Genomic DNA, 26,421 nt, shown 5'->3' with positions numbered 1-26,421 from the left:
GAACACCTGCGCACTCCCTCCGGGCCCAAAATAAACAAATCCGTGAGTGGGGTAAGGAGGACAAGCAAGCAGCGGTGCAAGATCGCAAGGGTACACATCAAAACAAGGCAATGCAAGGTGAGGTGCACTGGAGGGCGAGCGGAGAAAGCTCGTCCCTAGCATACGTTCCCCCCCTGTCACCTAATCTACCCTTGCCCCTACTCCGTATTTACACAATTTACAAATCCGTCGCTACGTCCTGTCTTCCCCATATCTCCCCTAATACCAAATTCGTCATCAATCCCTCTAAACCAAATTTGCCATCAATCCCAATTCCTCATCAATCCCTCCTAAGGAGGAAGAGACGGAATCACAAGCACAATGTCACCCCCACGTCATGATGCGTCTTACATCCCAGACATTTGCAAAAAACGGTGGTGTGGAGTCCTGTCACCTTGGTGAGTGGATGCGGATGGTGCGAAGAGACTTTCGAAGAGACTTTTCCTATCTACCTTCTAAATGACTTTAACACACTTTACACTACCCGGGGTCTTTCCCTGCCAAACCATTGGCCATTTTACACTATGTGGTTCTAAAAACCAATTCCCATTGACCAAGCTGTGGTGCTCACCAATTTGGGGTCTCACTCCCCCGATTCTACTCCCTGTGCCCTCGCACAATTTCCGGGCTTGGTCGTGTGGCTCCCCTAGCAGGTCCGCCCACCTGCACACCGCCGCCACTGTAGTTGCCTCCCGAGCTTACCTGCTCCTCACCCTAACCTACCTGGGGAAGGCCCTCTGGCGCTCTCACCCCCGACAGCCCTCTCTGGCGTCGGGCTACCCGGGTCCGTACTCTGGATCCTCGGGCCCCATTGAACAATACTGGCTCCCAGCGCCTACCTGCGGCCTCAACTGGCCGACAGACTAACAGTGGCGGAGTGCCCATTTAACCATTCATACTAACAGGCCACACACCCAGCCAATTTCACTCCACTAATGCACCCAACACAACACTTCTGTGCAACTACTCGCACCACAGATGCCAATATCCAACCACAATTTACCTACTCCCTCTACCTACTTTTAAACTACCCTGCCCGGTTAATCGTGAAGGGGGTCCATCTTTCCCCATCCACTCCTTCGCACCATACACTCCACTCCACATATTCCACAATACTCACTCGACACCATCCATTCCATACTCCATTTATTCCATACCATCTATTCCATACAACCATTCTCCATACACCTGTATTGCACTTGCACACCTTGCAAGCCAATCACCCAATGCACAATCACATCCATTCTCAATACTCTGCTCATGCGCTTTCTACACACACACAGCATCATCTAACTAACTACTCCCTTCTGAAACTCGTGCTCCCCGTCTTCCCTTATACTAAGCACTCCCTTGTCGTTATTATCCCTCTAACCTATTCTACGTCCCCTCTACAGGTATCAATGTCACTACTTAAATCTTGTCCCTATGGTCAGCTTTCTAAGTCCCTATACATTATAACCTAACCCTCCCGGGCTAGTTTACACAGCCAATCCCCATAAAACTACAGCTCATGTGCCCCCAAAAGTGAGGTGAATGGTAAAACTACCATTCGCCATCACTACTGCTACCATTAATCGGCCATTATTCTGAGCCTCTCGGTGCGTCAATGCATTTTCAAAGCTCGGCTTCGCAAAGCCGAGCAATGAATACAGGTGGTTTGTCGCCTGCAGGTTGGGTCCGTCCGGCATTCGGATTCAGGGGAGGAGGTTTACTCGGACCAAGGTTCAAGGCACCATCCCTACGCAGGGCCTTGCACTCCCAAGCACGATGGCCCAGCCTTGCCCGGTCGGAACGCCACCACCACAAGGGGGCGCTGCTCCGACCCCTCCTACCTCCCCTCGAACCGGACCGGTCGCTTTGCCTGGCAAAGCGCGGCTTCGACCGTGCAGGGCGGGGCCTGGCCAGAATCGTGCACGGCGCTCCGAGCAGGAGCGATGCGACACCGATCCCCGCCGGCTCCCGCAGCACACAACGAACACCACGCACCAAAAGCTCGCGTGAGCTATACGTCGGGCTAGACGCTAACCCGGTCAGCGCCGATGCTCGGCTTGTATGCTCACACGCATACGCGACCCCTTTTACACTCACATTCGCACACCAAGTCGTCCTCTCGCCTTCCATACACTTCATGCATTCCAGGCATTCCATTATTGCACTTCCTCCTCGTGCATTCTCTTCCCTACTCGCACCTACACACGTAGGCGCACTCATAACGCTCACGCACTCCTCGCGTGCACTCTCCCCAGTTACGTACTCCATAACCACCACAGGCATGCACTCTTCCGTTACATCCCCTGTAACACTCCCCATCACGCACTCCACAACCAACTCAGGTGTGCCTCCTCGCACATGCTCGTCATCCGACTCACACTCCTGGTCACACTCACTCTTACTTCCACACTCTGTATCGCTCTCACGCTCTGTGTCGCATTCATCACACATACACTCCGACGTGCGTTCGCTCTTGCACTCTGTATCACACTCTCGCTCCGGCGCCATTCGCACACGTGCGCCATTTCTACTCACACCGGGCGCAAGGGACCTTCCACAAATGCCCGGGTGCTGTCTCGATCCCAAGCGCGCGAAAATTCTTTTTGCGCTAAACACTTTTCCGAAAAATCTCTTAGCCCCATATACAGCCCGACTCACCTTCGGGATTCTTCTTCCTCGCTCCAACACCACCTGCAAGCTTTCATTCGGGTTAAGCACGGCATCACGATGCGAATCCAGACTTTGGGCATATTCCATTTCTTCACCCCGCGAGTGCTCTTCTAAGTCCGGCGTCTCTTTCATTCCAATTTCGACGATAATTTCCTTTTCTTTATTCTCGACGACCGCCGGCTCTAATAAAATTATCTTTTATACCTCGGCGGTCGCCGGCTTCCCCATACCCCGGGTCGCGATCTCTACCCCGGTCCACGTAACTGCGCTTTGCTCCAACTCGCTTCTCCCGCGCTCCTCTAGCCGCATTACCTCGTCGTGTACTAATGCGACCTCCTCGCTCAACCCGCGGTTAACCTCCCTCTCCAATTCCTTTGTCTCATACGTGGCCTTATCCCTCGGTAGCCCCTCATTAATTTCTTTGGCTTGGCCATTTATGTCCTCCAATTGGTCCCGTACTTTGCCCTCTAATCCTACCAATTTGGCCTCTAGGCCCCAAATTTGATTCTCTAATCGCTCCCCCATTTTGTTTTCCAAATTATTTAACCCATCTTTCATTTGTTTCAGGTGACCACCCATTCTTTCGGTCAATTCACACCTGCTCCCCCTTACCTCGTCCCTTATTTCTTTCATTTCTGTACTTCTTTTTTCATTGTCGCACTTCGACTCCGCCATATATTCGCTGAACCGTGCCATGAACTGCTGCATGTCAAAGCCCGCTGGTACAGCGGGCTCGGCTACCGCGGCCACGTGCGAGGTGCCGCCATTTTGTGTTGCCATGACCACGTGTGAGGTGCCGCCATTTTGCGCGCCTGCAACCCCCTCTACCACAGTACCACAATACCACATCCTCATTGCCCTCCTCTTCCATTTCTCCCACCTCTTCCCTGGGGTCCTGGGTTAACTCTAACCCCTCCTCCACATCCTCATTCTCCCCCACCAGCATCCGATCACCTTGGGTATCCATGGCACGACTCAATTGGGATGTTAATACTAGATTTTGGCCGCTCGTAATTTTGACCAAATTTTTTTAAGATGGTAGAAAATTTGGTTCGGGCCTCAAATCCCAAATCCCAGACACCAATTGTTGTGGATTCGGGGTACGGCACTCCCATTACCAAGGGGGGGTTAGTCCCCTTGTCCTTTAAGCTGACCGTCTCCGATCCTGGAAACTATGATGTCACTTCCGGTCGGTAGTAGCCAGGGTCATTGGTCAATGAAGTCCCAAATACCTGCTTACTAGTACCGACCGTAAGCGAGGAGATAATTTCCACCCGAGCCGCAGCGTTAATGGATACACCGGGCGAAGCGAGCTGCGACTCGGGCCGTTAACAAAAAAGACTAAACCCGATTCTGAGCGGTTCTGCCAAATCGCGCCGCAGGTACTCAATTGAGGAAATCACGAAAGCGATCGGATGAGAAGAAACCAAAGTAAAGGAAGAACAGATATTTATTAATTATGTACACGAAACCCGAAGAGGAAATGAAAGAAGGGCATATACAAGAAGAGGAAGAAGCAGATACACAGGGCAAGCTTACACAGTCTTTCTTATCACGCCCAGGACAGAACAAACAGACTTACATGGGAGTTGGTAATGGTAGGGATGGTAGGAGGAGAAGGGTCCAAGCAGAGGGTTCGGGTGCTGGGATCCGTCCAGGCTCCGGCCCCGATCCACGCTCCAGCTTCGCAGCGAACCCGGCAGGTAGCGCTGATGATATTGGTTGCACACGAGCGGACCTTATTCGGCGGGGTTATCAAATCGGGGAGGGTATATTGCTTTTCTCTCCACTCGTACTTCGGGCTTCCTCACTCGTCTCCGACCCGTCCCTTCTCTCTGGCTCACGCCTCTCTTGTCTCCTGGCTCATGACCCACGCACGACGCTCTCCTCACCACTCATCCTCAAGTAGTCCGCACGCGGCGCTTATATTGGGTTTTTGCATATCAAGCCGCGGCTTTTAGGATACACCCACCGGTGAGCTCGCCTCGGCCCTGATTGGTCGCGAGGGCTCAGCGGCTCTGCCCCTTGATGGAGCGTTGACGGGGCCACGCCTTACTCCTGGCGCTCTGAGGACTCCTCCCCCTTCTTCTCAGAGATGAAGCACATGGGCAATGGCATTTTGTGGGGAGATAGAAAACCACTCGCACCGCTTTTGAAGGGAACTTTGGGGCCTACTCTTATTTCATTAATGCAACGTAGATTCAACTATTGGGAACAGATCCTTACCTGAAACACATACTAATGAGATAACTGAAGAAGGTCCTATGGTGTCCTACGTGTTGCTTGTGGACTAACTATGGGTGCTCCGATTACCTTTACAAAGGGAATATTTACAAGAGTTATTATTTACAAGTGAAGGTTCTAAAAACCGTAACAATTTTTTTACATATACATAATATATATATATGTCTATATATATATATGTCTATATAGTATATATATATATATATATATATATATATATATATATATATATATATATATATATATATATATATATATATATATATATATATATATGTATATATATATTTTTTTTTTTTTTTTTTTTTTTTTTTTTTTTTTAATATATATATATATATATATATATATATATACATACATACACACTAGCAAAAGTACCTGGCATTGCTGGGCAATGTAGAGTCGCTTCGTGACGTGACGGGAGTACTGAGAGGTGGGGAGGCAAAGGGGGGGTAGGGAGGAGTAGAGAGGAGAAGGGGGAGGGAGGGGAGAGAGGAAGGGGGAAGGAAGTGATGAGTGAGTGGTGAGAGGAAGTGATGAGTGAGTGGTGAGAGTAGAGTGAGGGGAAAGGAGAGGAGGAGTGAGGGGAGACAAGAGTGAAGGGGAAAAGAGTGGAGAGGAGTGAGGATAGGAGGAGTGAGGGGGGAATGAGAGGAGGAATGATGGGGGAGAGAGAGTGAGGAGAGACGGAAAAGAGGAGTGAGAAGGAGAGGAGGAGTGAGTGAGCGGAAGAAGAGGAGGAGGAGGAGGAATGAGGGGGGGGGGAGAGAGTAAGGATCATCCACCTCCTCCTCCCCCTCCCCCTTCTCCCCCTCCCCCTCCCCCTCCCCCGCCCCCTTCAGCTAAAACTCAAAATTTTAGCAGGCGAGGCACTGCCCGAGCTACCACACGTCGCACCAACACAGGCACGTGGGGAGCAGGTTTGAAGAAGAAGACAGAAGCAGCTTGTTTCTCCATAATGTTTTCCGAGTTTGAACAAATAGTTTCTCATGAGTTTGAAGAAGATCTGGGTGGTGTATGTTGCCAATATTCACACCGTTTCTCTGGAAGAATTATCATTGCGGAGTTTCTCTGTAATGCTTTTTGAGTTTGAATAAAAAGTTTCTCGTTGAGTTTGAAATTCACAGCTCAAACTAAAATGCTGAAACTCCAACACGAGGTTCATGGATGTTATTTGCATTTGTGTATATTTATGTGAAAGTGATGGGGTGTATAATGAAAGCAGATCGCACAAATATATACATCACAAATATACAAATATGTCTTTCAAAAGCAGTGAACCCCTGGTATTCCAGTTATGAGCCAAGTATATACAGTGCCTTCAGAAAGTATTCACACCCCTTCACTTTTTCACTTTTTCTTGTATTCTGGCCTGAATTTAAAATGGATTATATTCAGATTTTTTTTTGTCACTGATCCCCATAATGTCAAAGTGGAATTTTTTTCTTTTTCGGAATCCTTACAAGATAATTAAACATGAATTACAGAAATATCTATGAAAATACAGAAGAAAAATGGAAACACAGAAGACAAAATCAAATAAAATACATATGTATTCAACGCCCTGAGTCGATACTTTGTAGAAGCACCTTTGGCAGCGATTACAGCTTCAAACCTTCTTGGGTATGTTTGTATCAGCTTTGCACATCTCGATTTGGGAGGATTCTCCCATTTTTCCTTGCAGATTTGCTCAAGTTCTGTCAAGTTGGATGGAGAGCGTCGGTGAACAGCAATCTTCAAGTCTTTCCACAGATTCTCAACGGGATTCAAGTCTGGGCTTTGGCTGGGCCACTCAAGGACTTTCGCAGTCTAAGGTCTTTTGCACTCTGAAGCAGCTTCTCCTCAAGGATTTGCCGGTATTTGGCTCCATTCATTGTTCCCTCTATCCTTGCAAGTCTCCCAGTCCCTGCTGCTGAAAAGCATTCCCATAGCATGATGCTTCCACCAACATGCTTCATGGTAGGGATGGAGTTAGATGGGTGATGATCTGTGCTCGCTTTCCGCCAGATGTCGCGCTTTGCATTCAGGCCAAAGAGTTCAATTTTCGTTTCATCAGACCACAGAATATTTTGCCTCGTGCTCTCTAAGTTTTGAAGATTCAGAGAAGCTGATGGAAAAAGTGAAAGATGAGGAAGTTGTTGTGGTAGGAGGAGACCTAAATGGACATGTGGGAAGGAGTATGGAGGGTTTTGAGGGAGTTCATGGGGGTTATGGATATGGTGTGAGAAATGGAGAAGGTGAAAGGATTTTGGAGTTTGCTGATGGAGCTGATTTGTTGATTTGTAATACTCAGTTCCAGAAAGGGGATAATAAGCTTGTTACATACACGTCAGGTGGGTCGACGACAACCGTTGACCACCTGCTGGTGCGTAGGCGAGATAGGGGGCACCTCCGGGACACAAAGGTGATCCCGGGGGAGGAGGCTGTTTCACAGCACCACTTGGTTGTCTGCGACATAAGGGTGAAAGGTGCGAGGAGAGCTCGGCGGGTGAAGTACCAACCGAGAATGAAGGTGTGGAGGTTGAAATAGGTGACAGTGAGGGAGGCATTAAAAGAGAGGCTGAGTATGGTAGAGGATGATGTGGTTGAACTTGAAAGTGGTTGGATGTCAATGAAAGATAGTCTGTTAGGAGCCGTTGGTGAGGTATGTGGATGGACAAAAGGACCATCGAGGCACTCGGAAACATGGTGGTGGGATGATGAAGTTGGAAAGAAGATCGACGAGAAGAGGAAGAAGTTCAAGGAGTGGCAGAAGGCGAAGGGTATGGGGGCAGAATGGGCAGAGCATGAAAGTTATAAGGCAGCCAAGAAGGCTGCAAAGAAAGAGGGAGCAAAGGCACAGGAGGCATGTGGGAAAATGTTCGGAGAACGCTTGGATTTGGAAGAGGATCAGAGAGCGGTATTCAGGATTGCAAAGCAGATAGCGAAAGAGAGCTGTGATGTGATGGGGGTGAGTTGCTTGAAGGATGAAGTGGGACAAATCGTTGTGGACCCAGATGGAATTAAAGGAAGATGGAAGAGATATATGGAAATACTGTTGAATGCAGAGAATGAATGGGATGGCAACATAGAGAGTAACCCAGTTTTAGGACCGGCAGAGAAGATAACCGAGAAGGAAGTTGAGGAAGCGATAAAAGCAATGAAGAGTAGAAAAGCGGGAGAGCCGACAGGAGTTGTGGGAGATATGTTGAAGGCAGCAGGAAATTGGGGTGTGAAGAGAATGACAGAGATCTGCAATCTGGTGGTGAAAGAAGGCCGCATTCCAGTGGATTGGGAAATGAGTACCCTTGTCCCTCTATACAAGGGGAAAGGTGACCCTCGAGAGTGTGGCTCATATCGAGCGATAAAGTTATTGGAGCATGGAATGAAGGTATTGGAAAGGGTGTTGGAGAGAAGGATAAGGAAGAAGGTGAAGATTGACGAAATGCAGTTTGGATTTATGCCAGGAAGAGGAATGACAGATGCGCTCTTTATTGTGAGGCAGTTGCAGGAGAAGTATTTGGAGAAGAGGAAGAAGTTGTTTCTTGGGTTTGTTGATCTGGAGAAAGCATTTGATAGGGTTCCACGTGAAGTAGTGACATTGGCATTGAGGAAGTTAGGAGTGGAGGAATGGTTGATCAGAGTAGTGATGCAATGTACAAAGAGCGCACACAGCTGTAAGGACGAAGGACGGGAACAGTGGTGAGTTTGAGGTGAAGGTGGGAGTGCATCAGGGGGTCGGTACTAAGTCCACTACTATTTGTAGCTGTGATGGAGGTCCTGGCTCAGAACGTAAAGGAGGGTTTACCATGGGAGTTGTTGTATGCAGATGATCTCGTGTTGATTGCAGAAAGTATGGATGGACTGAAGGAGAAGATGAACAAGTGGAAGGAATGTATGGAGACAAAAGGTCTGAAGGTGAATATCGGAAAAACGAAGGTGATGGCAAGTGGTAAAGCATGTGGTGAGGTGGAAAGAACTGGGAAGTGGCCCTGTGCTGTGTGCAGGAAGGGTGTCGGAGTGAATTCCATTCAATGTACAATGTGCACTGAGTGGGTTGATCAAAAATGTAATGGTTTGAGAGGGTCATTAACCAGTGTGGCAGCGAGTCACGTGAAAAAGTACAACCCATGTAAAGTTTTGACTTTTTCAACATATTTCAACATACAGCTATTTGATCTTCATTTCAACAATATTGATAGATAAAGGTGATATAATATAACAAATATCATGAAACTTTTACATTTTGTAGTCCATTGTATAATTTAAATAAACATAAATGCAAATTTCGCATGTAGAAAAAGTAAGTACACCCTTGGCTCTAATAGGTGGTATTGCCCCCTTTGGCAGAAACAACCTCCAGTAGGCGTTTCTTATAAATGTCTACCAGTCTCTGACATCGACTGGGAGAAATTTTTGTCCACTCCTCCATGCAGAATTCTTTCGGCTGTGTGATGTTTGAGGGGTTTCTTGCATGCACAGCTCGTTTCAAATCCCCCCACAACATCTCGATGGGATTTAGATCCGGGCTTTGACTTGGCCATTCCAGAACCCTCCATTTCTTTCTTTTCAGCCATTCCTTGGTGGATTTACAGATATGGTTAGGGTCATTGTCATGTTGCAAGGTCCACCTTCGGTTGAGCTTCAACTTTCCGACAGATGGCCTCACATTATCCTCTAGCACCCTCTGGTACAATGAAGAATTCATCGTGGATTCTATGATGGTGAGCTGCCCTGGCCCTGATGCAGCAAAGCTGCCCCAAACCATAATATTTCCACCACCATGCTTTAGAGTTGGTATCAGGTTCTTGTGGTCAAATGCTGTCTTTGGTTTTCGCCAAACATGTCTTCTGGTACTGTGGCCAAATAGCTCTACCTTTGACTCATCTGTCCAGAGCACATTGTTCCAGAAGTGCTGGTCTTTGCCTTGGTGTTCATTGGCAAACTTTAGTCTTGCCCTGATGTTCTTTCTGGACAGCAAATGTTTCCTCCTGGCACACCTCCCATGTAGATCAAATTTGTGCAGCCTCTTTCTAATGGCAGACTCGTACACTTTGACATCAACAGTGGCAAGAGCTACCTGTAGGTCCCGTGATGACATTCTGGGGTTCTTAGAGACTTATTTCAGCATCTTGCGGTCTGCTCTCGGGCTGAACTTGCTGGAGCGGCTTGGCCTGAACAAGTTGGCAGTTGTTTGGAATCTTCTCCACTTGTAGATGATCTCCCGGACAGTCGAATGATTGATTTCAAATTGTTTGGAGATCTTTTTAAATCCCTTCCCAGACTCGTAGGCATCTCTCACCTTCTTTCTGAAGGCCTCAGAGAGCTCTTTTGATCTAGGCATGGTGACCCCGCACACTTCAACAACAAAAAGCAAACCAAACGAAATGTCTGAGGTTTAAATAAAACAGGTTCCTCCAAGATCCTCTCTAACGATGTTCTAATCATTTGGACCTGAGCTGGTGCACCTGATTCTAATTTTAGGTATTTGAAGTAGTGATAAATGTCGGGGTGTACTTACTTTTTCCACATGCGAAATTTGCATTTATGTTTATTTAAATTATACAATGGACTCCAAAATGTAAATGTTTCATGATATTTGTTATATTATATCACCTTTATCTGTCAATATTGTTGAAATGAAGATCAAATAGCTGTATGTTGAAATATGTTGAAAAAGTCAAAACTTTCCATGGGATGTACTTACTTTTTCACGTGACTGTACAGTGTACATTCAAGTGTAAGGTGTGCACAGAGGGAGCTGCAGATGGAGGAAATGTTGAGTTGGATCATGGAGATGGCGTGAAGCTGGAAGGTGTGAAAACATTTTGTTACCTAGGAGACATGCTCAATGGAGAAGGTGGATCAGACTCGGCAACGGTTGCTCGAGTGAGATGTGCATGGAAGAAGTTTCGGGAACTGAGTGGCGTGCTGATGAGGAGGGGAGTGTCGTTGAAGCTGAAGGGAAAGGTGTATGCTGCTTGCTGCATGTGTGAGAAGTGTTATGATTTATGGGAGTGAGACATGGGTAATGAATGCAGAGCAGCAACGAAGGCTGGAAAGGGTGGAAATGCGAATGGTTCGACGGATGTGCGGAGTATCGTTGAGAGAGAGGAAGACAAATGATGAATTGCGAAAGATGATGGGAATAGAGCCTGTGATGGATGCTGTGAAGAGAAACAGGTTGAGATGGTTTGGTCATGTGATGAGGAAGGATGAAAGTGACTGGTTGAGAAGAGTGATGGAAATGAATGTAGAAGGAAGTGGAGGACGGGGAAGACCGAGAAAGACTTGGCTGAAGATGGTGGAAGAAGAAATGCGGGCAAGGGGGTTAACAAGGGGAGATGCAGAAAATAGGGCAAAATGGAGAACATTGTCATGGGGACCGCAAGGCTAACCACCGCTCTTGCAGGGAAAATGGCCTTAAAATGCCTGTTGTTGTTGTTGTTGTTGTCTGAGAGTCTTTCATGTGCCTTTTTGCAAACTCCAGGTGTGCTGCCATGTGCCTTTTTGCAAACTCCAGGTGTGCTGCCATGTGCCTTTTTCTCAGGAATGGCTTCCGTCTGGTCACTCTCCAATAAAGCCAAGATTTGTGAAGTGCTGCAGAGACTGTTGGTCTTCCGGCAGGTTATCTGTAGTGTAAGGATCTCTGTAGTTCTGTCAAAGTGGTCATTGGGTTATTGGTCACGTCCCTGACCAAGGTCCTTCTTGCCCGATTGCTCAGTTTGGTCGGACATCCAGCTCTAGGAAGTGTCTGGATAGTTGCATATTTTTTCCATTTCTAATGACGGAGCTCACAGTACTGTTGGGAACTTTTAAAACTCTAGAAATTGTTCTAGAGTTTTGGCATTGTCCGCATTGGCCATATGTTCTCGAAATTTTAGAAATTGTCCGCATTGGCCATACTCTTCCCCAGATCTATGCCTCCTCACAATTCTATCTCAGAATTCTACGGACAGTTCCTTGGACTTCATGATATGGAGTTTTTTTTTGCTCTGCCATGCACTGTCAACTGTGGGACCTTATACAGGAAGGTGTTTCTTTCTAAATCATGTCCAATCAATTGAATTGGCCACAGGTGGACTCCAATCAAGTTGTCGAGAAATCTCATGGGTGATCAAAGGAAATTGGATGCGCCTGAGCTTAATTTGGGGTGTCATAACAAGAGGGTTGAATACTTATTGACTGAAGAGATTTCACGTTTTCTTTTTTAATTATTTTGTTTTTAAAATTCTAAAAAAAACAAATTCACGTTGACTTTATGGGGTTTTGTCAAAATAACCCATTTTAAATTCAGGCTGTAACACAACGAAATGTGAAACAAGTTAAGGAGTGTGAATACTTTCTGAAGGCACTGTTTGTTATCATAAGGTGCAGCTTTCGGTCAAACGACCATTTCCATGAAATATCCACTGAAGTTCTGTATCAGAGCCATATTGGATTGCACACAAAACGGAATTGGAGAAGTTGAGAATTTTGTTTTAATCCTTCGCCAGAATGTCTGGAGAATTTTTCTACGGTTGCCTAATATGCAGCTTTGGTCTTTGGTGTCTTTACGTTGGCGCTTTGCCGGGACCTCCCTATTCCGACTATTCTTATTTTTATTCTTGTTCGCCAACTAACACAAACCATATGCGGACAGGAATGTGAACAAAGCAGGCTTCCCTATATGGCGAGGCGTCCGTGGGTAGAGAAGGAGCACGATCCGGGGCACGGAGAACGAGCACAGCTGTGAAAAGCACGCACGCAACTTCAAGTTTGTTTATGTGCCTTTCCCCTCTCGCCCATTCAGAATCGCTCGCATTGGCCCTGTGAGAGGTAATGGGGAGGTAGGGGGTGGATCCCTTCCCATATGTAACCAGTGATATGTACACGTTGACATTCTTACACGTGGATACACAGCCAATATTATTAATGTATTGTGGATGGTAACAAATATTCGGAATGATTATTTCGCAGACATTTAATAATAATTAATAATAATTCATTTATTTTGTATAGCGCTTTTCCAGAAGCCCAAAGGCGCTTTGACAGAGTGGAAAACATAATGCATAACAATACATGAAAACAACAATTGCAAAAAGACAAGAATCAAGAAAACAAACAGCAGCGATATACGGCATATATATAAGACAAGAATCAAAAAGACAAGACAAGAATCAATAGGGAAATATTTAAAGCAAAAGGAGGGAGAAGGAGAAGAGATAGTCAGGGGTTAAATGCTGTGGGTTGAATGTTGAATGCAGCGTTGAACAGGTGGGTCTTTAGTGATGTTTTGAATGTGGTGAGTGAGGAGGAGTCTCTGATGGTGTGAGGTAGTGAGTTCCAGAGGGTGGGAGCAGCGATGGAGAAGGCCCTGTCCCCCCAGGATCTGAATTTGGTCCGGATGGAGGGGGTCAGGAGGTTGGTACCAGCAGAGCGGAGGTTGCGGGTGGGAGTGTGTCTGGAGAGGAGGTCAGCCAGGTAGGATGGGGCCAGGTTATGGAGGGCTTTGTATGTCAAGAGGAGGATTTTGTACTGGATTCTCTGGGGGATGGGGAGCCAGTGAAGCTTGTAAAGGACGGGGGTGATGTGGTCACGGGTCCGGGAATGAGTGAGTAGACGGGCAGCGGAGTTCTGAATGTATTGGAGTTTATTGGTGATTTTTGAGGGTGAACCATAGAGGAGGCTATTGCAGTAGTCCAGACGGGAGGTGATGAAGGCGTGGATGAGGGTTTCTGCAGCCGTGGAGGAGAGGGATGAGCGGAGACGGGCAATGCTTTTCAGGTGAAAGAAGGCTGACTTTGTGATCTGTTTAGTGTATTTGTCGAAGGAAAGGGTTTGGTCAAAGATGACGCCAAGATTCCGGATGTGAGGGGAGGTGGATACTGGGATACCGTCGATGTTGAGGGCAAAGTTATGGGTGGATTTTGTGAGCGTTTTTGGGCCAATGATGATTATTTCAGATTTATCACAGTTAAGCTTGAGGAAGTTGATTTGAAGCCAGGATTTTATTTCAGTGATGCAGTTTGTCAGGATAGAGTGGGTGTCGGTGGAGACGGACTTGGTGGAGATGAAAAGCTGGATGTCATCGGCGAAGCAGTGGAATTGGAGACCATGACGGCGGATTAAGTGACCGAGCGGGGACAGGTAAAGGATGAAGAGGAGGGGGCCAAGAACTGAACCTTGGGGGACACCTTGGGGGAGGGGAGCAGTGGGGGATTTGCAGTTATTGATGGAGATGAACTGGCATCTGTCAGAGAGGTATGATTTAATCCAAGAGAGGGCAGTGCCGGTGACGTTAAAGGTGGATTCAAGTCGGGTGAGGAGGATAGTGTGATCGATGGTGTCAAAGGCAGCGCTGAGGTCGAGGAGGACGAGAATGTTGAGGTTGCCAGCGTCAGAGGAGAGGAGAAGGTCGTTGGTGATTTTGAGGAGAGCAGTTTCAGTACTGTGGTTGGAGCGGAATCCGGATTGGAATGTTTCATACAAGTTATTGGCAGAGAGATGATGTTTGAGTTGAGTGGCTACAGCGCGTTCCAAAACTTTTGACAGAAAGGGTAGGTTGGAGATGGGTCTGAAGTTGTTTAGGGTGTCAGGGTTTAGACCAGGTTTTTTTAGAATGGGGGTAACAGCAGCAATTTTGAGGGAAGGTGGGACGATGCCTGTAGACAGGGAGGAGTTTATTGTTGCAATGATAAGTGGAGAGAGAGCAGGGAGGGAGGCTTTGACAAAGCTGGAGGGGATGGGGTCAAGAGTGCAGGTGGCAGTTTTCATTCCTATGAGGAGTTCAGAGAGGTCAGTAGGAGAGATTGGGGAGAACCGAGACAGGGGATGGCAGGACAAGGGGGGGCAGGTGGTTGGAGGGGGAGCGGGTGCGGCGGTGGTCAAGCTGTTGTAGATGTTGTCAATTTTGCGTTGGAAGAAAGAGAGGAAGGAGATGCAGTTGTCTACTGTGAATGACTGGGTGGTGGTGTTCAGGGGGCGGAGGAGTTTGTTTATTGTCGAGAAGAGTGCTTTTGGGTTTCCGGAGCCAGAGTGGATAATTTGAGAGTAGTAGGCAGAGCGGGCGCGGGAGAGGGCATCTTTGTAGTGTTGTATGTGGTCCTTGTAGGCTTGGGAGTGAACTGTGAGACCCGTTTTATTGCGGAGTCTTTCAAGTTGGCGAGCACGAGTTTTCATCAGGTGGAGTTCAGGGGTAAACCAGGGAGCAGAATGGGTGAAAGAAACTGTTTTGGTTTTTACAGGCGCAAGCTGGTCAAGGCAGGAGGAGAGAGTGTGGTTGTAGTAGTCAGTGAGGTCGGAAGGGGTGTGGAGGTCAATGAAGGGAGAAGTGGACATTTTTTCAGAGAGGGTGGATGAGAATGAGGTAGGTGAAAGAGCGTTTAGCTTACGGAAGTTGATTGTGCGATAATGTCTTGGTGTTGGGGCGGGGATGTTGATGGTCAGAGTGATGGCTAAGTGGTCAGAGAGGGTGAGGTCGGAGCCATAGAGATGGTGCAAATTTAATCCAGTGGAGCAGACAAGGTCCAAAATGTGACCACGGATATGGGTAGGAAAGTCGACATGTTGAGTGAGGTTAAAGCAGGTGAGTAAATCAGTGAAGTCAGTGGTTATTGTGGAGTCAGTGGAGTCCATGTGGATATTGAAATCACCAAGGAGGAGGATTGAGGGGGAGAGGGAACATAGCTGGGTCAGAAAGTAGGAGAAGTCAGACAGGAATGATGGGTGTGGTTTGGGAGGGCGGTAGACGACAGCCATGACTGACTGCGTGTGACCAGAGAGTTTTAAAGCCAGGTGTTCAAATGATGGAGCAGATGAGATGGAGATGAGGTTGGTCTTGATGTCTTGACGGTGGATAACGGCAATTCCACCACCTCGGCCCTCCGAGCGTGGTTTATTGACGTAGGAATATCCATTGGGTGTGGTGAGGTTGAGTGTGTAGTAGTCCAGAGGTTGTTGCCAGGTTTCGGTGAGACAGAGAAAGTCCAGTTTGTTATCCAGGATGTATTCGTTCAGGATGAGGCATTTATTGTTGAGGGACCGGGTGTTGAACAGGGTGAGCTTGATGTTGTTTTGAACAGCAGGGATGAATTCAGGTGATTTAGCCAGGGTTCGTAGGCAAGAGGTGCGATCGTGTGGGTTGCTGTGACCAGGTGCGCTGGGACGAAGAGTGAGAGTGCGCTGAGCCGACCAGAGGACGGGGATGGAGTGACCTGATTGCAAATAAACAAACTTGCGACCGGAGCCACGGTGAATGTACCTGGGTCGTCGGAGGAGTCCATTTGATTTGATGGCAGAGATGCATGATGGGGTGGAGCGGGTATTGAGCAGAAGAAGCCTTGCGGCGGAGTACTTCAGAGCCATGCCAGGCAGGAGCGAAGGGACGAGTACGAGGCCAAGGTCGAGGAGGCAAAGCGGCAAACGCAGCGGCAAACGCAGCGGCAAACGACTGCAGCCGCTAATCAAGACCACAGCGGCAAACAAGGCCACAAGGCCACCGGCAAACAAGGCCACGGCCACAATCAACGGGAGCGGGCCTTTCGAATTCCGTATTCCGTACCATCAAAAGCAGATTCCGTTATCCAGCCGGAGAACACGCGGCACGTGCGGGTGTGAAAAGGCAGGACAGGTGTGAGATGTCAGGTCAGAAAGGTAGAAGCAGACCCTGTACATCCATCCAGTCGGAGAAGCGGCGAATATGCAACGCCAGCGTCCTCTCGCAACCGAACCCGGAAGCAACATTTATTTCATTTCACCATCTCTTATCTTCCCCCATCCAAAACCTTGATCTTTTCTACCCCCGTTAATTCACCCCAGATCCACTTTTTTAAAATGTCAACTTCTTTCCAGGAAATTCTAGCAGTGTCCATGTGTTTTGTACCTCTCCCACATCCCCTCCCTTCCCATGCCCTCCCCCCCAAGCCCTCGCCCTCCCACAGATCTCCCTTTATTGTATGTTTTGTGTGTCCGTTTTTTTTTGTGTGTGTGTGATTGATGTTAGCTGTTACACGAGCCTCGATCTTGTATACAAAAAAAAAAAAATTCGAATCCGCTGGGGAAGGTTTTTGGACCAAGTCATTCACGAATCGGTTGGATAGTCCTGACGTTCGAGTGAAGGTGATATTCACAAGGATTTGTGATTCGATAAGCGACTTTGAGCTTTCTTGTCTCGGTTCGAATCCCAACCTGACTATAAACCATCAGATTGGTACGTGATGTGCAGGATGAAGCCTCAATGAGTGTGCTGTGCCTCGGATGAACGTGAAGCTGCATGTCTCGTCTGCTGGCGTTAGTTGATCGACTTAAAATAACTTTAGTGAAAAGAGGCGAGTTATCACCAGCACCCTGACAAACTTGCAAATTCCCACTCTAACATACAGGCGGCACTGTCATGCCTTCTCCCCCTCCTCTCCCACCCTCAGCCAGTGATCTGCTACCCACATCCACATACTGGGTATAAAAGAAGAAGAATCACATCTGCCTTTACCTCACAAGCATGCTGACCAGCAGGTTTACCTTCAACCATTGCTCCAGGCAATATAACGCACTCTAATCAGTCATTTCCTAATCAGTTTTCCTTTTCCTTCACTACCGAGTTCCAAACTTCCTCTGGAAGCAACATCAGCACAACAACTGTTCGGCGGGAGCTTGATGAAATGGGTTTCCATGGCCGAACAGTCGCACACAAGCCTAAGATCACCATGCGCAATGCCACGCGTCGGCTGGAGTGGTGTAAAGCTCTTCGCCATTGGACTCTGAAACAGTGGAAACACGTTCACTGGAGTAATGAATCACGCTTCACCATCTGACAGTTTGACGGACGAATCTGGGTTTGGCGGATGCCAGGAGAACGCTACCTGCCCGAATGCATAGTGCCAACTGTAAAGTTGGGTGGAGGAGGAATAATGGTCTGGGGCTGTTTTTCATGGTTCGGGCTGGGCCCCTTAGTTCCAGTGAAGGGAAATCTTAACGCTACAGCATACAATGACATTCTAGACGATTGTGTGCTTCCAACTTTGTGGCAACAGTTTGGGGAAGGCCCTTTCCTGTTTCAGAATGGCAATGCCCCCGTGCATAAAGCAAAGTCCATACAGAAATGGTTTGTCGAGATCGGTGTGGAAGAACTTGACTGGCCTGCACAGAGCCCTGACCTCAACCCCATCTAACACATTTGGGATGAATTGGAACGCCGACTGTGAACCAGGCCTAATCGCCCAACATCAGTGCCCGATCTCACTAATGTTCTTGTGGCTGAATGGAAGCAAATCCCCGCAGCAATGTTCCAACATCGAGTGGAAAGCCATTCCAGAATAGTGGAGGCTGTTGTAGCAGCAAAGCTACGAGGGCTAATAATGTGGAGCTCCTTTTGGAACGTGATCATCTTTTTGGAGTCTTTTTTTTCTTTCTCTCTCTAGATTAGAAGATCGACGGTCATAGAAGAACAAGGTGGTGGAGTGTATGAACTGACAGTGACACTGTTGGGACACTCTTGGACATTATAAGCAAGAGAATGAACGAAGAGGAAAAGAAACACGACAACCTACAAGTAAGACGGTAGGGTTAGGAAGGATTAATGGAAGTAATGAATATTGTGGGTAAGGAAGGGGAGTGTGGTGACATTCTTGACATTTCAGCCATTTCATCACATGGCAGCCTTACTCTACCGGCTACCCGGTAGTGACTTTAATGTAACATTTGTTGTCCTTGAGTCAACGTGGCCTCAAAAACATGAGATAGCAGTGGGGTTTTGGAAACTCCTACAGACGTTGTTATGGAGATGAAACATTGCTCAAAGTAAAACTGTAGCCATTGGGCCAAATAACCTGGAGCAAATCAAGTGCAAAAGAGTTTTCCATCATCTTTGCAAGATGCGCACCTATATAAACCCCCACATTGTACTCACAGGTCAGCTCTTGAAAAGGTGGGTTAGGCCAAACATTCTATCCCAAATTCCATAAACATCTTACCTGCATCATCTCATTCCTACATCATCTTATTCCTGCCAAGTTGGTGGATATCACATGAAACCTTTCCACCGCATCTCCAGTGCAAGCATGAATCGTCCATGGCAGTGAAAGACTGATATCCATTGTAACTGGCATGATGACGTTACACTTCTTTGATTTGACGTGAAAGCAATCCCAACCAAAGAAATGAATATTTCAACAAAATAGCCAACAATTTTCTAGTACCTTGAGTGATAAATCAGGTGTTGTGTTATTCCTGCTGCAGATTTATCTCTTTTATCATTCCTCCTATCCTTTTTATTTATCTAGCCTTTATTTACTTGATTGTGTTTCTTCCATTAAATGATTTCTGTTTATCTGGTCATTACGGTGCTAACTGTGATTTTGCCATTTTATTTGATTAACTTCATATATTTGGGATAATGAGGTGGATAATTAAACCGGTAAGTAACCTGGGGTTGCTGGGGTGAAATCTGGAAGTGAAATCGCCTTAACATAATTTTTCAGCATTTAAACAAGAGTGGCAATTTCACAGTGGTTGACCATAATTGTTGTGCTCCTCAATGCAAATGGGATTCATGAAATATGAGAAATATCTGTGGATGAGATTTTGTCGAGTTTGTACCATTTCCTGTTAATATGAACGAGAGGCAGCAATAAACAACTGAACGACCCTCGGTAGAGCGCATTCCTCCACCAGGCTGTACAGTTTACGTATTGTAATCCACTGATAGGCTGGATCTGGATCTCCACCAAGATCAAATTAATTCGTCCTTGTCACACACCCAACCTGTCCATCAAGTTTCATCTGAATCCGTCCATAACTTTTTGAGTTATTCTGCTCAGTGACAGACAGACAAACAGGAGTGAAAATGTAACCTCCGTCCACAGTCAGTGATGGAGGCAACACACACACACACACACACACACACACACACACACACACACACACACACACACACACACACACATTTCTCCTTTCAGCAATAGATGCAAAAATCGAGTACAATTCCTTTTGTGGCCGCAGAACCAAACAAAAATATATTTATAAATAATAAATAATAATAACCCTTACAGCTCCCACCATTCCCCCATCCCTTCCCAACATGATCAATAGTAAACATCATCATTTTAGACTTGTGTATTCACAAGCCCCAGATATGTCCTTCCAATCGTAATGACGTACAGCATCGTCTTTCCAATTGCAGGCATCCATTAAATAAATCACCAAGCCTGCCATGTTCGCAGGATGCATTCCCGCAAGGTTCAAAGTCCATTCACTGGTAGTGATCCATTGGGGGCTTTAGGTAGCATACTTCCATCCAATCGGGCCTTGCCCCTGCCTGCATCGTCGGGAGTTTGCAGTACAGGTAGCTCCCCTTTTGGTGAGCTGAGGTAGTTCTATAATTCCTAAGATGCACAGTCCGTTGTTTCAGGTACTTTTCAAAGTATTTTCGGCTTCTTTTCGTAGCCATGTGAGTCATTTAGGTACCAATCCTTATTTCGCACACACAATATACTTGAGGGTGCCCCATGACTGCTGTGGTAACGCGAAACGTGACTGCTGTAGAAATGACGTAGAAACGCGTGCGCGCCGAGCATTCTGGGGCAGATTATGTTTCAAAAGTTTCGTATTGGTAAAGAATTGTAATACTAGATAGTTCATGTAACAGGTTTCCCCACACAGTCTTGAGGGAAAAGACATGGGAAGGGTCTTTTCAACTCTTCCATTGTGTTTTCAAGCACAATCTATATTTCCTACAGGCCGACATTTTGTCTAAAGGTCGATATTCCCCAACAACTGTGTTTAAGTATATAATACAATTGTTGTTGTTTTTTGTATACAAGATCGAGGCTCGTGTAAGAGCTAACATCGATCACAAAAAAATAATAAAACGGACACACAAAACATCCAAAAAAGGGAGCGGGAGACAAGATGGGGAGAGAGAGGGAAGCACATAAGTACAACAGCAGAGAACAGGGACAACGGAAGATCTGTGGGGGGGGGGGGAGGCATGGGAAGGCGGGGGGTGGGGGAGAGTATATAACACATGGACACTGCTGGAACTTCCAGGAAAGAAATAAGTCGGTATTTCCACAAAAAAAAAGTGGATCTGGGGTGAATTAACGAGGGTAGAAGAGATCAAGGTTTTGGATGGGGGAAGATAAGAGATGGTGGTGAACAGCTGTTTTAAAGACCTGGAGGGAGGAGTGGGATTGAAGGGAGTGAGGGAGTTTGTTCTAGAGGCGGGAGAAAAGGGGAATGAAAGAGTGAAGGTGAGCAGAGAGTCTTGATTTTGGCAATTTCACCATAATAGGGTTACTGGCAGATCTTGTGCGATCTGTAGGAATATTTGGGGGACAGAGCACAGAGAGAGCTGGGGGAGCAAGGCTGGAGAGAAGTCGGTAGAAGACAGAAAGACCACCAACCTGCCTGTGGTGAGTGAGTGAGTGAGTGAAAGGCCCTCGGAGTTAGCTTCATCGCGGGAGATTCCAATGATTGTGAATATGTCGGAAGATACGTCGGAGCATGCCGGTAATAAAAGGGGAAAAGCCTTGGCTTGTTGAAATAAAATAAAGATTTTAAAGGTTGTAGAAAAAAACTGTTGAATCGCAAGTTTACCACTGTTGATGTACAATAGCAGAGTCTTTTACATTAGTCAGGGCCCTTAGGGATATTTTGGGGCCGTTTTGTTCAAATTCTTCCAAAAGCACCAAATTTGGCCCAGATGTTGCCCATGCCATACTCTTTCGATTTTTGACGGGCGCCAAGACGGGCGCCCCCCCCCCCGGGGGCCCCATATTGGCGAAATACTAAATGGCCGCCACCCAGATTAGAGGAAAATCAGTAAAAAGGGTTGGAATCATGTATGATACCATTTTTCAGTGGTTTTCGAGGTCGAGGAATCCAATTATGATGTTATTTTGATGATTCGAGGTCAAGGTCAACCCTCAAGGTCATCTTAAAGGTCATTTTTGAGTCAAAAATGTTGGTTTTTGAGTTTTTGTCAAGATTTACGCGAGGTTCACCATTTTATGTTTCTGGGTTGGGTAATCGAACTCTGACCTTATTTTTGACAATTAGAGGAAATATTTACATGTCTATTTCCTAATTTTCAGGCATATGCAGTTCATCAGTCTAATTACAAAGGTACAGATTTTGATGTTTTATGAACTGTATGCCATATCCTTGTGTTTAATTTTTGTGCGATCATGATCCGGGTTCATGTATACATGATTGTATACATGTCATAAATATGACGTCATAGGTCATGTGACCTGGCGGCCATATTGGATTTTATGAAAACCTTAAAAATGGATCCCTGCCTTCATTTTTCGATCGATTCATTTTGAACTTTGACCACTTATAGTACGCCATGTGATTGGATGCATATCCTAATTATGACGTCATAGGTCAGGTGACATGGCGGGATGGACCGGTATGGTCCCCGGATCATACCGCCCTTGGCGCCCGTCAAAAATCGAAAGAGTATGGCATGGGCAACATCTGCGCCAAATTTGATGCTTTTGGAAGAATTTGAACCAAAATATCCCTAAGGGCCCTGACTACATTGCCTTGTTGTTGCATTAGTTCTTTGTACCTGTTGTTTGTGTCCTTTATGAGGTTCTTTAAAACAGTAAGTTTCCTGTTTGAAGGGATTTTCAATTTTGTTTCACTGCCAGACAGGCAAACAGCGTACAGTATAAGACTTATGTCACTCCTTTGTGAGCATGTGCACTCGCGATGAGATTCTGTACAATTTAACAAATTCAGAGCTAAAGTACTGCTAAACTGCAGGTTCACGTTCCGATTGGTGTTCCGATTTGTGTTCTGCAGTGTTCAAAATATAAGATTAAGTAGTTCCTCAATTATCGACTGATGTCTGCAGTCACTGTAGACAAAGAGATAGACAGACTGAGTGAACCTATTTCATAGCCCCACTTCGTGCTACGCGTGTGGAATAAAAACTTTGATGAATAGGAAAAGAGAAAAGGATGGGCAAATACATTCATTGAAGATATCAAAGAGCACAAACAATGGATATTGTGCTGAAAAAAATCCATAAGTCTGGAGACGAAGGCCCAGTAATGTGCTTGGAGGAACTAGCAGTAATGGGTAGTTTATTTTAATTGCTACCTCCGAAGGGGGTGCTCACTATTTTTTTTTAAACATCCAAAACTGCAATTCCACATCGGCCATGCTTTAAAAACATGACGATGGATGCGAACAGCTCCACAAGATTGGAATCCATGGTGGATCCTCTCACCACATTTCCTCAGGCTGGAAAGCGCAAGATGGCGGATGGTACTTCATGAGATGTGTCACAATATGTTGTTGAAAGAGCAGCCAATGATTGGTTAAATATTTTACCATGCAATTTTTATACCTCACATACTTCCGATATTCACCATTGTCCGAAATATTTTGATTTATCTTATTAATATCCATATAAAGGGACAGAAAGTGGTATTAAAGGCAAACTTTGTCCATTTAGGTTTTCTCTAAAAAACAAAAAAAAAAACAAAAAAAAATCCATATAAAGGGACAGAAAATGGTATTAAAGGCAAACTTTGTCCATTTAGGTTTTCTCAAAAAAAAAAAATCCATATAAAGGGACAGAAAGTGGTATTAAAGGCAAACTTTGTCCATTTAGGTTTTCTCTAAAAAAAAAAAAAAAAAAAAAAAAAATTATTAATATCCATATAAAGGGACAGAAAGTGGTATTAAAGGCAAACTTTGTCCATTTAGGTTTTCTCTAAAAAAAAAAAAAATTATTAATATCCATATAAAGGGACAGAAAGTGGTATTAAAGGCAAACTTTGTCCATTTAGGTTTTCTCTAAAAAAAAAAAAAATTATTAATATCCATATAAAGGGACAGAAAGTGGTATTAAAGGCAAACTTTGTCCATTTAGGTTTTCTCTTAAAAAAAAAAAAAAAAAAAAATCTAAAAATTATTAATATCCATATAAAGGGACAGAAAGTGGTATTAGAGGCAAACTTTGTCCATTTAGGTTTTCTCTAAAGCAATATATTTTTAGGCTCATGGAAGAGCTTGTTTAAAGTCAAATTATTGTTTGAAGTCGAGTCTAATGAAAGAGCTTGTTTAAAATCCAGGTTGAAAGAAGAGATTGTTTAAAGTCAAATTCATATGTAAAGTCTAGTTATTGTTTGAAATCTAATTATTGTTTGAAGTCTCGGCTGATGGAAGAGCTTGTTTAAAGTGTAATTATTGTTTGAAGTCTCGACTCATGGAAGAGTTTGTGGAAAGACGAATTCTTCTTTAAATTCTAATTAATTGTTTGAAGTCTAATAAATTGTTTGAAGTCTAATTAATTGTTTGAAGTCTAATTAATTGTTTGAAGTCTAGGCTCATGGAAAATCTTGTGTAAAGTCTAATTCTTACTTTTAGTCTGGGCTCATGGAAGAGCTTGTGTAAAGTCTAATTCTTATTTAAAGTTTAATTCTTAGTTTTAGTCTCGGCTCATGGAAAATCTTGTGTAAAGACTAATTCTTGTTTAAAGTCTAATTCTTAGTTTTAGTCTCGGCTCATGGAAGAGCTTGTGTAAAGTCTAATTCTGGGTTAACGTCTAATTCTTAGTTTTAGTCTAGGCTCATGGAAGAGCTTGTGTAAAGTCTAATTCTTGTTTAAAGTCTAATTCTTAATTTTAGTCTGGGCTCATGGAAGAGCTTGTGTAAAGTCTAATTCTTGTTTAAAGTCTAATTCTTAATTTTAGTCTAGGCTCATGGAAGAGCTTGTGTAAAGTCTAATTCTGGGTTAACGTCTAATTCTTAGTTTTAGTCTGGGCTCATGGAAGAGCTTGTGTAAAGTCTAATTCTTGTTTAAAGTCTAATTCTTAGTTTTAGTCTAGGCTCATGGAAAATCTTGTGTAAAGTCTCATTCTTGTTTAAAGTCTAATTCTTAGTTTTATTCTAGGCTCATGGAAGAGCTTGTGTAAAGTCTAATTCTGGGTTAACGTCTAATTCTTAGTTTTAGTCTGGGCTCATGGAAGAGCTTGTGTAAAGTCTAATTCTTGTTTAAAGTCTAATTCTTAGTTTTAGTCTGGGCTCATGGAAAATCTTGTGTAAAGTCTCATTCTTGTTTAAAGTCTAATTCTTAGTTTTATTCTAGGCTCATGGAAGAGCTTGTGTAAAGTCTAATTCTTGGTTAACGTCTAATTCTTAGTTTTAGTCTAGGCTCATGGAAGAGCTTGTGTAAAGTATAATTCTGGGTTAACATCTAATTCTTAGTTTTAGTCTAGGCTCATGGAAGAGCTTGTGTAAAGTCTAATTCTTTTTAAAGTCTAATTCTTAGTTTTAGTCTAGGCTCATGGAAGAGCTTGTGTAAAGTATAATTCTTATTTAAAGTCTAATTCTTAGTTTTAGTCTAGGCTCATGGAAGAGCTTGTGTAAAGTATAATTCTTATTTAAAGTCTAATTCTTAGTTTTAGTCTAGGCTCATGGAAGAGCTTGTGTAAAGTCTAATTCTTATTTAAAGTCTAATTCTTAGTTTTAGTCTAGGCTCATGGAAAATCTTGTGTAAAGTCTAATTCTTGTTTAAAGTCTAATTCTTAGTTATAGTCTCGGCTCATGGAAGAGCTTGTGTAAAGTCTAATTCTTATTTAAAGTCTAATTCTTAGTTTTAGTCTAGGCTCATGGAAGAGCTTGTGTAAAGTCTAATTCTTATTTAAAGTCTAATTCTTGCTTAAAGCCTAATTCTTAGTTTTAGTCTCGGCTCATGGAAGACCTTATTTAAAGTCTAATTCTTAGTTTTAGTCTCGGCTCATGGAAGAGCTTGTGCAAAGACTAATTATTGGTTAAAGTCTAATTCTTGGTTAAAGTCTAATTATTGTTTGAAGTCTCAGCTCATGGAATAGTTTGTGTAAAGTCGAGTTTTTTGTAAAGTCTAGTTCTTGTGTAAAGTCTAATTCTTGTTTAAAGTCTAATTATTGTTTGAAGTCTCAGCTCATGGAAAATCTTGTGTAAAGTCGATTCTTGTTTAAACTCTAATTCTAATTTAAAGTCTAATTCTTAGTTTTAGTCTCGGCTCATGGAAAAACTTGTGCAAAGACTAATTCTTGTATAAAGTCTAGTTATTGTTTGAAGTCTAGGCTCATGGAAGAACTTGTGTAAAGTCAAATTCTTATTTAATGCGAAATTCTTGTTTAAAGTCGAATTATTGTTTGAAATCGAGACTCATGGAAAAGTTTGTGTAAAGTCAAATTCTTATATAATGCGAAATTATTGTTTAAAGTCGAATTATTTTTTGAAGTCAAATTGTTGTTTAACATATAAGCTGATGGAAGATGCTCATGGAAGAGCTTGTTTAAAGACTAATTCTCACTTAAAGTCTAATTCTTGGTTAAAGCATAATTATTATTTGATGTGTAATTCGGGATGAACAAACAGGAAGAGAAGAGTGAAAGAGGGACGGAACACGACAATCTGAAAAGAGATGGGAAGTGGTCAGGGGATGGGGTTAATGAAGATAGAAACGATAATGGGTAGGTATGAAGGATGGTTTACTACCACCTTTAAGCACTGCAAC

General features: G+C 44.6%; 1 protein-coding gene across 1 annotated transcript in view; it reads right to left on the bottom strand.

The window, feature by feature from the left end:
* Positions 1–26,421, bottom strand: part of DDRGK1 (DDRGK domain containing 1) — a 642,973-nt gene that overhangs the window by 144,048 nt on the left and 472,504 nt on the right. The gene's annotated exons all lie outside the window — the stretch shown is intronic.

This window comes from Myxine glutinosa, chromosome 3, assembly GCF_964187855.1.
Source record: "Myxine glutinosa chromosome 3, kmMyxGlut1.1, whole genome shotgun sequence".
Lineage (NCBI taxonomy): Eukaryota > Metazoa > Chordata > Myxini > Myxiniformes > Myxinidae > Myxine > Myxine glutinosa.
The sequence above is the reverse complement of the archived record's forward strand: the minus strand, read 5'-3'. Positions and strand labels throughout refer to the sequence as shown.